The sequence below is a fragment of the Olea europaea genome, chromosome 4 (assembly GCF_002742605.1).
Source record: "Olea europaea var. sylvestris chromosome 4, O_europaea_v1, whole genome shotgun sequence".
Taxonomy (NCBI): domain Eukaryota; kingdom Viridiplantae; phylum Streptophyta; class Magnoliopsida; order Lamiales; family Oleaceae; genus Olea; species Olea europaea.
Genome location: NC_036240.1, coordinates 11,483,245 through 11,494,217, shown reverse-complemented (window position 1 = coordinate 11,494,217; position 10,973 = coordinate 11,483,245).

Sequence of the window (10,973 nt, the reverse complement as noted above, 5' to 3'; positions counted from 1 at the left end):
CACTTACGTATACCTGCCAGCTATAATCTACAAAAGTAGCTTAAAACCATAGAATTTCTAGATTAAATGCAATGCATACTTTCTCAAATTTTAACACCAAATAAGGCTGAACTAGCCCCTCATATTCAACTTAGATTTTGTTCCTAAACATTTCCGCTCATTTTTCGTTTTTTGCCCATGTTTGGTTTTGATTAAAATCCAATTTTAATTTAAATCAAAGCAATCAATATTAACCACATCTTTCATGGGTCTCACAATTTTTAATCATACATTTCAAAAATTTCTATCACAATCTACTAAAAAATTTAATTTTAATCTTCACCAAACATCATTTTAAGTGGATTACTAGAGTTTACTATCAAGTTCAAACTATTAATCAGAAAGTCTACGAAATGCCCACAAGTTCAATCACACAAAAATTTAAAAAATTATTGAAAATTGAATTAATCACAGTCATTTTGGACCATTTTCATAGTCAGAGCAATTTCAGGATTAGCTTAAAATTCTCAAGATAAGCATGAAATTTCCATATATATAGGTTTGGAAAGGCCCTCGAAGTGGTTTCTCTCGGAATCAAGTTGCTTTAGTCAGACCAATGACCACTGCCTATCCATTTTAGGAAAAACCTGATTCTAGTTCAATCGCTGCTCACAGAAGCATTCCACTTTGGCTTTGGAGCAAGTGATGTGAGCTATGTTATATTTGCTTTGCATGCTCATATAATAACTTTTTCTATGATCTTTTTTATTTAAAGACTTTTCAATTCATGGGGTTGACTTCATACAGTCATAGAGGTAGATTTTCTCTCGTGATTTATGTTCATCATCAAGAATGGTTTCACACGTCTATGGTAGTAGCCCTATCCTCCAAAGAACTTGCCTATCTATACAATATTAAATTGTAGTGCAGAGAAATATAGATACTGAACATTGGTCACAATTAAACACATGTCACCTTCACATGCCAACCTAGTCATTAAATAGTCACAACAATGCTTTCTTGGTGTTCTAATGGTGTGCTTGATAATAATTTAATTACCATAAGTTAAAGTGAGCATATACTAATTGGAGATTCCAATTTTGTCTTAATGACTACAAACCAATCAAAAATTTACATCTTTGGACATTTCAAGAAAGGTCCCAATTTTCTTTCTTTTTTCCTTTTTTCCCCCTTTTCTCTTTTCATTTTATTTTCCGTATAAATGCAAGACACATGCAAAGAAAATGTCCTTTTTCCCCCTTTTTCAGCCCAACCACCATCTCTTAGCCCGTGGTAACTGGCAAGTGGGAATTTGGAACACCATGTGAACGAAAAGGACTTGAAGCATAATGTGGCACTCGTGCATACTTTATTAAACTATCTACAAATCATGTTGGCCAACTTGCAAAAGCTTTTTAAGATATGATAATAACATATCGTTCGACTCCAAAAGTAATGGTCACTACAAACTATAATTAGCAAAAGATAAAGTAACCTTGGATGTCTTATAGCGTCAAACGTTTTATTTGAAGCTTTAAAGGATACTTACAAACTTTGTTTGATCCTTGTTATTTCAAACTCATTTTTTCTTAAATTCATTTTTAATCGTATATTTTCAAAATAAAATATTCTGCACGTAAATTCAAGTCTTTATTTCTACTTTTTAAACATTCTCCAACAGTTCATTATTACAAAATTCATTTTAATGAAATAATGGGCTAAGTTACATAATATTGAATTAGATTAACAAAATGACACGAAGTCAATTTAACGATTATTGTGTTTAGTTAAACAATTATGCGAGAACATTGAAATTCTATCTCCCCTAAACATTTAGAGTTGTGCTACACTTACAAACATGGTTTACAAAGTAGGTTGACAAAATAACATTCACACCAATCATTTCAAAAACAGGTTTTTAAATAATTTGAAATCAATAGTTTGGATTTTGCCAACACATCTTTTGGCAACTAACTTTGTAAGGAACTTTGTACAAGTAGAATTATTGAAAGATTTAAGCCCGTGTCGGACAACCATTAAAAAGAGTTATTTTGGGAAAATGAGCGTTGAAATAGTAATTTTTTGGAGAATGCGTGATTAAAAATAGGAAAAATTTTAAGTTTATGAGCAAAATATTTTATTGTGAAAATGTGTGATTAAAAATAAGTTTGAAATTAAAAAAGAAAAGAAGTTATTTTAATTGACTTGGTTAACAAGCTAATCATGGAACCCGATAGTTCATAAATTAGAACTGTAAAATTCTTGAAGATGAAATCAATGGTTGGAATAGCATCAATTCTTGTTAACAATATATTGAAGTGCTTCAAATTTATATATTCGTTCATGAAATAAAACAGTTCCTCTATATCTCATCAAGTCCACGAAAAATCTTTTTTCCATGTTATTTCATCATTGCTAAAATAAAACCCATCTTCTTTGACCAGCCAAAAGCATTGCCTATAATTTCCACACCTATATCTGTCGCGGTTTACACGGAATGCTTCGAACTTTTTCCTTCTTCCATCGCATTTCATGGTGCAAATGTACAGTGGGGTCTTCCACAAGCCAGATATGACGCTCCAGCTATAGTCATCGCGCTCCTGCAGCGCCCGCCCGCCAATATCATTGCCGTCGTCTGATCCGCACCAGATGACCAGTGGCAAGGACGAGTTGTTGCTGAAACCATTGACGATACGAACATCGTAGCTTTTGTTGTCGAAATCATTCGGTTTTAATAAAAAGAATGCGGCAAGGCCTATAATGAATAATGAAATGTATTTCTTCATTTATGTAGGTTCTTAAGGAATTCTTTGATGACCACTGCTTGAGTATATGTGTAGAGAGAGGCAGAGAGAGGTGTTTCAAGATTTTTTTTTTATGGTAAGTGGTAATTGTGTGGGTATATATATAGAGAGAGATCGAGAGAGTGTGTGTATGTGAAAGGGTGTATCCAAGGTTTTTTGCGAGTATGCTCTTCCTACATTGCCAGAATTTTTTATCACCCTACATGATGGAATGCCACGTAGCATTATATTATTGAACTGTTTAAAAAATAGTTAACATTGTCATTCAATCATTTTTTGTGACAACTTCATCTGTCAGCCATTGTGTTAAAATTATATGGCAAAAGAGCATAAGTCATGCTCGATATCCCACTGAACACATACATAATATGGTCACACACACACACACATTACTCCTTCCATTCCAATTATATAGACTTGTTTCATGAAGAAATCTTTTTTATTATCATTGAAAAACTAATTTTTTATTATCAATTGGCAAAGTAACTAGCCCTACAATCCCAATGGAATGTCAACCTGACTAGCCGGTCTAAGACAAATTGTTACAAATCGAAACATGCGTTATATCTTCTGTATTTCTCTACACAACCACCTAACTCATATTATCACAAAGATATCAATGACCCTTATTCGCTTACGCAACTATATAATGAACAATTAAAACAAAATAAGTAAAATAATATTTATTAATTGAGAATATAAAATGTCATAAATTACAGTTATGTCATAACACTTTTGGGCACATACAGCAACAGCTAGGTTGTATGAGCTTGGGATTTTTATTTTTTGACGTAAAATCGAAGTCATTTTTTTGTAGTCTAATTGCACAACATTCAAGGCCAGTTCAAGAATATAAGTACGCATCATTTAGACCAAATAAAGGGAGATTCCATACCATTGTACATAAAATTCTAGGGGAGACATTAAATGAAAATTTTAGGAGGCAAAATACAAGAGTTCTCTCATTAAAAAAGCATCATTTGAATTTTCCTAGATGTCAAACAAAGGAGAAGAAGGAAGATTATTCAAGATCCACTGTCGACATTCACTTGCTATATTGGACTATGATTTGGTGTTATCTTTAATAGTTATACCATGTTTTCCACATACATGCTCTATCTTTTTTTTATTTTTATTTTTTATGATAGAGGAACCCCCAGTCATTACCCTTCGGATGTGCAGTGGGTAAATCTTTGGGTTGACGCAATAGCCTGCAAACTACGCCAGTCAGGTAAACCGCACTAGCAAGTCCGCTGCGATAAACTCGACCAAGAAAGTGTTGATAGGGGGAAATCAAACTCGTGATCAAAGGTTTCCGCGCTTACCTACTCCACCAACTCGATTACCTCATGAGGGGCATACATGCTCCATCTTATTTGACTCTACGTGTTTCATCCAGCAACAAGGTTCAGTTAGACTTGTCATCATGAGATTTTGTAAATTATGTAAAATATGTGATTGCACATTAATTTGGCCGGATGAGTGTATATCTATATATAGTGAATGGGTAAATAAATTTTGTTTTGAATGAGATAGACATAAACTCTATAACGAGGATAGGACAAAACTGAAATAGTTTTATTGCCTCTCATTATCCTATGTCGCATCACCTTTTAATCTCAAATATCTGAACTTTTTGGATTAAAGAATTTTACGAAGCAAACGTGGAAATTCTATATAGGTGATGTAAACAATTCTTAGGACAAATCATCAGTGCAAAATTAAGTCCCGCACAAAAGGGCCCTAAAATTTGGATGTCAAATATTCTCATGTTCGTAAAAAAATCTTTGTTATTGGATAAAAGATGTTGAATAAATACAAATTATTTGAAGAGTATCTTGTCCCCCGGTTATGTTGTAGATGCAACTATGTTTTCAAACTTAGCCTTCGTTTGATAGATATATTAATGATTTGCAAAGATAAGTATTAGTGAGTTTCATAAATGTGAATAATAATGAATAGTTTGAGTGTGTACTTGAAGTTAATATTTAACTTTGATTGAATTTATAACCTATTTAAAAAGAATCATGCTACAAGTAGGAAAAACTAACAAAAATTTTTGACAGACAACACATGGCAGGAATTGATTGAAAGATGGAAAGAGAATAAAGAAAATAATTCAATTATCTGCGACCACGTCAACATAAGTAGAAATTCTGCCAAGAATTCCCCGTACTCATGGCTTTTTCCTTTTAAAAATTTGTATCAAAAACAATGGTTATTATAAAGTTTTTCATTATTTTGGACATACATGCATTATGGAAGAAAACTAGTGAAAAATATGGGTTTACCTTTGTCTTACATGCATTAGGAAAGGTTTCCATATTATTTTTGGTAGCTAAAAATCAGAAATACAACATTTAAAAATCCAAAGATAATAATATCCAATTTTTATCCCCCCCCCCCGGTTTTTTTATGACAAGAAAAATTATTATTTTTTGGCAAGATTCATTTTGTTTGAAAGAATTGTAGCTCAACACTCCAACCTCTTGTAGTAAAATGAACAATTGATGCTCCACATAGGGTAGTGGAGTTGGTGAGCGCGGAGACTTTTGATTACGAGTTTGATTCCTCATATCAACACTTTCTCGGTTGAACCTGTCACATAGAACTTGCCTAGTGCAGTTTACCTGACTAGCGTGGTTTGCAGAGTATTGCGTCAATCCGAAGGTTTATCCAGTTTGCACCCGAAGGGTAGTGGATGTGGGTTTCCCCGTCATTAAAAAAAAAAAAAAAAAACAACAACAGCAATTGATACTTTTCAAATATTTTTGTTGAAAATGATTATAATTATTGTTCAATTTTTCTGCCCATGTGAATTGCTACTAAATTACAAGTGTAAAAGTTACTTCATTGATACTAAAACGATTTTTTTTTTATTTGAAAACGACTATAAATTATGTTTAATATTTCAACCCAAATGAATTGCTTCAGAAAAAAATGTATACATGATCAAGTACTTTTGTTGAATATTAACAAATATACTTATTTTCAATTAAAACAATAAATAAAAGAGAATAGAAGAAAAAGAGAAAAAAATATCACTCTTCATTCCCACCACTCCCATACTCTCCTTGCCCTTGGAGAGTGGGAATTTGTAATGCCATGTGAATGTAAAGGACTCAAAGCAGTCGTGCATAATTTTATTAGATTTAAGTTATCAACATATCATGTTTGCCATCTGGCAAAAAGCTCTTTCAGATATGATAAAACATGATAGCTCCTCGGAAAGTAATGGCCGCAATTATAATTAGCAGAAAGATAAATCTCATCGAAAATTATGATTATCACCAATTTATGTTATAGCGAGGACATTGTCACATAGTGTAATAAAACTATATAACATTTTTCTCCACAAAATATTGTGGTGATCCCATTGCAACATACATCGATAATGATCATCGTTACATGAATACTATTGCTCGTGTTTTTTCTCCGATTGTGTCAAGCGTCTCGTGACTAGAAGCTTTTTTTACTAAAATCATAAAGAATATTTATATTCAATGAATTAAATCACATCATATTTAATTAGATCATATATAGCAAGAGAGAAAACTTAATTATCACTTATCATGTCTATCTTAAATTACAAATATGCCAATCAAATTTCAATCTCCTGAAAAATAAATTTCCAAGTCAAAATTTTTAAAGGAGTTATAATGGTAGGATTAGATCCCAGCTCTAAAATGCCTCAAAAATTAAATTTAAAATGCTTCAAAATTTGTGTCATCTTACTGCAATAAAACAGTTCTATTTTAGCTAATCCCATCCATTAACTCTCTCTCTCTCTCTCTCTCTCTCTCTCTCTCTCTCTCTCTCATTATAATTATGTTATTATGATAATTATTAGGTTTGTGCATAAGATTTTCCCTAGTGTATAATCTCTCTTTTGGCGCAATCATAATCTCATTGCTGAACCAAGCATGTTGTTTAAGATTTTAAACGTGTTAAAAACACTGTTAACAAATGTGGTTTCACTTTTATCACACAACTTTTTTTTTTTTAAATACCTATTGCACTTTATTTATTTATTTATTTATTTTTTATAGAGTTAATGATCTAACTCTGTTACAATATATAACATCGCAAGTTGACATGACTGATTAAGCTGTGTTTGTCTCTCTTTAAAACAAATCTCTTTAATTTTCATACTATTTTACCGGATTTTTTTCTTTTAACTATACATTCTCCAAAAAATCACTATTCAAAACATCTTTTATTTTATTTATTTATTTTTTTTAAATAACAACCATCAAACAGGGACTTAATTATTTTTAATGTTTCTGTTTACAAGCACATTTCACAAACCAAAGTTCGGAGATCAAAGTGAAATTCATATCTTTGTCTACATGTATTTCTTGCGCACTTGAACATCGTTTTTTCTCCAACAATTAGATTAGTTGCCAAAATATAAGTATGTGTATGAAGAACAGTAAACAGAATTTTGGCTAGGGCTTGAATTCTGCGAACATTTTCTTAGATCAATTAGGTGGTATTTATAGAGAATTAAGGTTATGGTTTTCTCACCTTTTGGGTAGATGTCATCCAAACGTCGGATTTGTCAATGTCATATCTTCAATTATATTTCTCTGGTAATTATTAGAAGAAATTGCACCCCATATTATTATTTTTATTATCATTTATAAAAATGTCACATTTTAACAATTTCGACAATTTGTCACGTTAGGACTTTTTCGTCCCTCTTAAAATTTAAATATCTTGGATGATGTTAATTTAAGTTGATCTGACTATATGACAAAATAGTACACACACTGGAAAAAAAAAAAATAATAATAATCATCATCATCATCACCACAACCCACTCCCCCCCTTATCCTACCCCCACTTTCTAAACCCAAAGCGAACCCACCACTACAATACTTGCACTCTTATCAAATACACAATTTCTCTCTAATTTCTTGATTCTTAAATTCTTCTCTTGATTCCCACAGAAAAATTAGGGAATCCCCAAATCAAATAGCCCAAAGAATGAAGCCCAACTGAAAAATTCAAGATAAAGACCCAAATAGAGTTACTAATGAATGTAGTGGAAGCCCACGAACACGGTAACATCATCGCTCAAACATGCAAGATGCCCAAGATCTGAGCGAATGAAGTGCCTTACAGTCGCCCAGAGCCATGACCCTGTTCTCGCCTAAACTTTCGAATCGCCCAGGATCTTAGCAAACATAAGATATTATGATTATCCAAAAGTGCAGTTATTGAAGCAGTTATCGAGTAACCTTATCACGATCCATGATTCAAGGAGTTCAACTGAAGACAGTTGAACGACAAAGAGTAGTGGTAGCAGTTAGAGACGGCAGTTCCACGACACGTTAGCCACCATAAAAAAAGTGAGTAGTTATAAAACAATCAAGCAGTTTCTAAGCGGTTGATCACGAAAAAATCATCAAGGGAATATAAAAGGAAGAGAAGACATAATGCAAAAGGACCCCGAATCAAACACACTCAAACAGAGAATATGTAATTTCAATTTCTTAGTTTAGACTTAAACATTTCTTTTCAGTACTGGTGTGCTTGCGCCCCTTGGAGGCATTCTGTTTAGTTCCAATTGTAAAGTCATCGCCAATAAAACACCCATTTTTGAGACTTTGTCTCAAGAGGTTTGTTCCTTACACAATCGTCTAATCCCTTTTTAATTGTTAGCGACTACCTGGGCGAAACAATTTGGCATGCCCAGTGGAACCTTGGTGTTTGGTGTTGGAGATACAAAATGTGAAACAATATGCATCAGAAATCTGATAAGGAAGCAAGTTAGGGAGGAGTACAGTCTGTGATCGAGCAATATGAGAACCAACATAGCTCTCGACAAACAGATGGACAGAATCTGAGCAGTCATAGTCGTTACGAACTAATGACAGAGTTGAGTCTTCGAACTATGTGTGCATTACTTGAAGAACTCACACAGGATGTCGTTGAACAGGTAAATCTATGAAATATTTATAATATGGAAAGACTTACTCAGAATGGGAATACACACTATGATAACATGGCCAAACATCTGAATACTTTGAATGAAATAATGAATAAGTTAGTAGGCCAAATTTGTCAGCCAGTCGTGCCTCTTGCAAATCACTTCCAAACTAGGACAATTGTGGGACATAATCCCCCAGTCCTAAGTCCAAATCAAGGGGTAGAATCACCTTTTGGTCCCTCTACTTCAAACCAGGGGGATGGTGTAATGCCAAATCAGAATGGTAGCAATGGTACATCTAACTTGGGGGGGTAACTTAAACGTAAGAGACAATGTCCTAAATAATGGACAGAATGCCCCACGTATTAATGATGGGGTAAATATTCAGGCTAATAGTAACAATGGCCCAAATCATGGCAACTTTGTTGCCAACCAAGGACCAAATATCAGGCCTCAAGCAAATCAACCAGTCAACCAACCTGTAGAAATTCCATATGACCCCAACGTCATGTTGAGGAATCAAATTATGGAAATAGTACAGGATCAGATGTCTTTTGGGGTACGTCCTGTCATTAGGCCGACTTATACAAAGTCATACCCTGATTGGGTAGACCAAGCATATCCATGGCCTAGAGGGTATAAAGTGCCAGAATTCTCATTATTTACCGGTTTAGGAGAGGCGTTTACTCTAGAACACATAGGGCGATTCACACTGCAAAGTGGTAATGTAACTGATTACCATAAAATGAGGCTGTTTCCTAATTCATTAACAGGAGTAGCTTTCTTCTGGTTCATCAATTTGCCAGCGAACTCTGTTCAAACATGGTAACAATTGGAGCAATTGTTCCACGCTCAGTTTTATAAGACTGAGTCTGAAGTTACTTTGGCCGATTTGGCGAATCTACGTCAAATGCCAAACGAATGGGCAGAAGGTTTCCTTCAAAGGTTCAAGATAGCAAGAAGTAAATGTTTTGTACCTTTACCCGAAAAGGAGTTTGTCAAAATTGCTCAAGGTTGTCTAAACTTTGATTTAAAAAAGAAGTTCCAAGACAAGAAATTTTCTGATCTTTTTCAATTGAGCACGAACGTGATTAGGTATTAACAATTAATAAGAGAAGAAGAGTAAATGAAAAATTCTAGCAAGAGGACTTATTATAGAGATCCAAATTTTGATGTTCATACCATTAATGACGAGTATTACGATCAAATCGAAATGTGTTTGGCCAAATTAATCAAAGAAGACACGTATACTTGTCCTATAATGGCTAAGCCTAGACCGTCGGGCAAAGATGAGCCTATAAAAGATGAAAACAAAAAGGCTAGAACGTTCTCGTTCGATGTAACCAAAGTTGACCTTATATTTGATAAACTATATAAGGATAAGCAGATAAAGTTGAGCGATAAATATAAATTGCCAAGCCCTGAACAAGTTAAGGGTAAAAAATATTGTAATTGACATAATGCATGGTCACATTTGACTAATAACTGTTTGATTTTTCGTCGTGTGTTACAAGATGCCATTGAATCCGGACGAATTACGTTCGAGAATAAGAGGAAGAATGTAGTGGATGAAAACCCTTTTCCGCAGTCACTTAGGGTGAACATGGTGACGACTGGTTTTAAAAATAAGTTGCCAAAATTCAAGTTGGTTTTAGATGATGGAGAAGAAGACCCTGAACCACATCTCAGTGTCTTTGAACGTATCAAAGGGAAGGAGCCCAAAGAGGGTGAAGATGTCCTGTATACAAGATGTAAAAGAGAAGTGAGTGGGAATACAGAGAAACCAAGGATATGGCAGCATCACCATCGTTCTAGTTTTTTCCCAAACGCTCAGCCTGGTGGAGGGAAAGGGACATCGTTCTATAGGGGACAGCCTTTTGAAAGGCAGTTCAGGCCAGTGAATAATGGGAGAACATTCAGGTCGCAGCCCCGCCAACCAAATGTATGGTATTCATTCCAGTATAATGCAAGAAGGGCGATACCCTTCAACGAGATGACTAGAACTCAATAAAGGCGTTTTCAACGAAACTATGGACGAATGATGAGGCAACAACAGGGAATGTCACGTCCTAAGGCGCCTAAGCTACTTGAGGTGGCCAATCAAAATATTTTCAAAGACAGTGAAGAGACTTGTACAGGTGAATCGATGAAAGAATTGCCAGAGACTTCTTCTGGGAGGTCGAAGTTTGAGCGAGACAGAAGAGATGGAGAAGATCCAGATCAATCCCTTACTATTCAGTTCGGTACGTTACCAC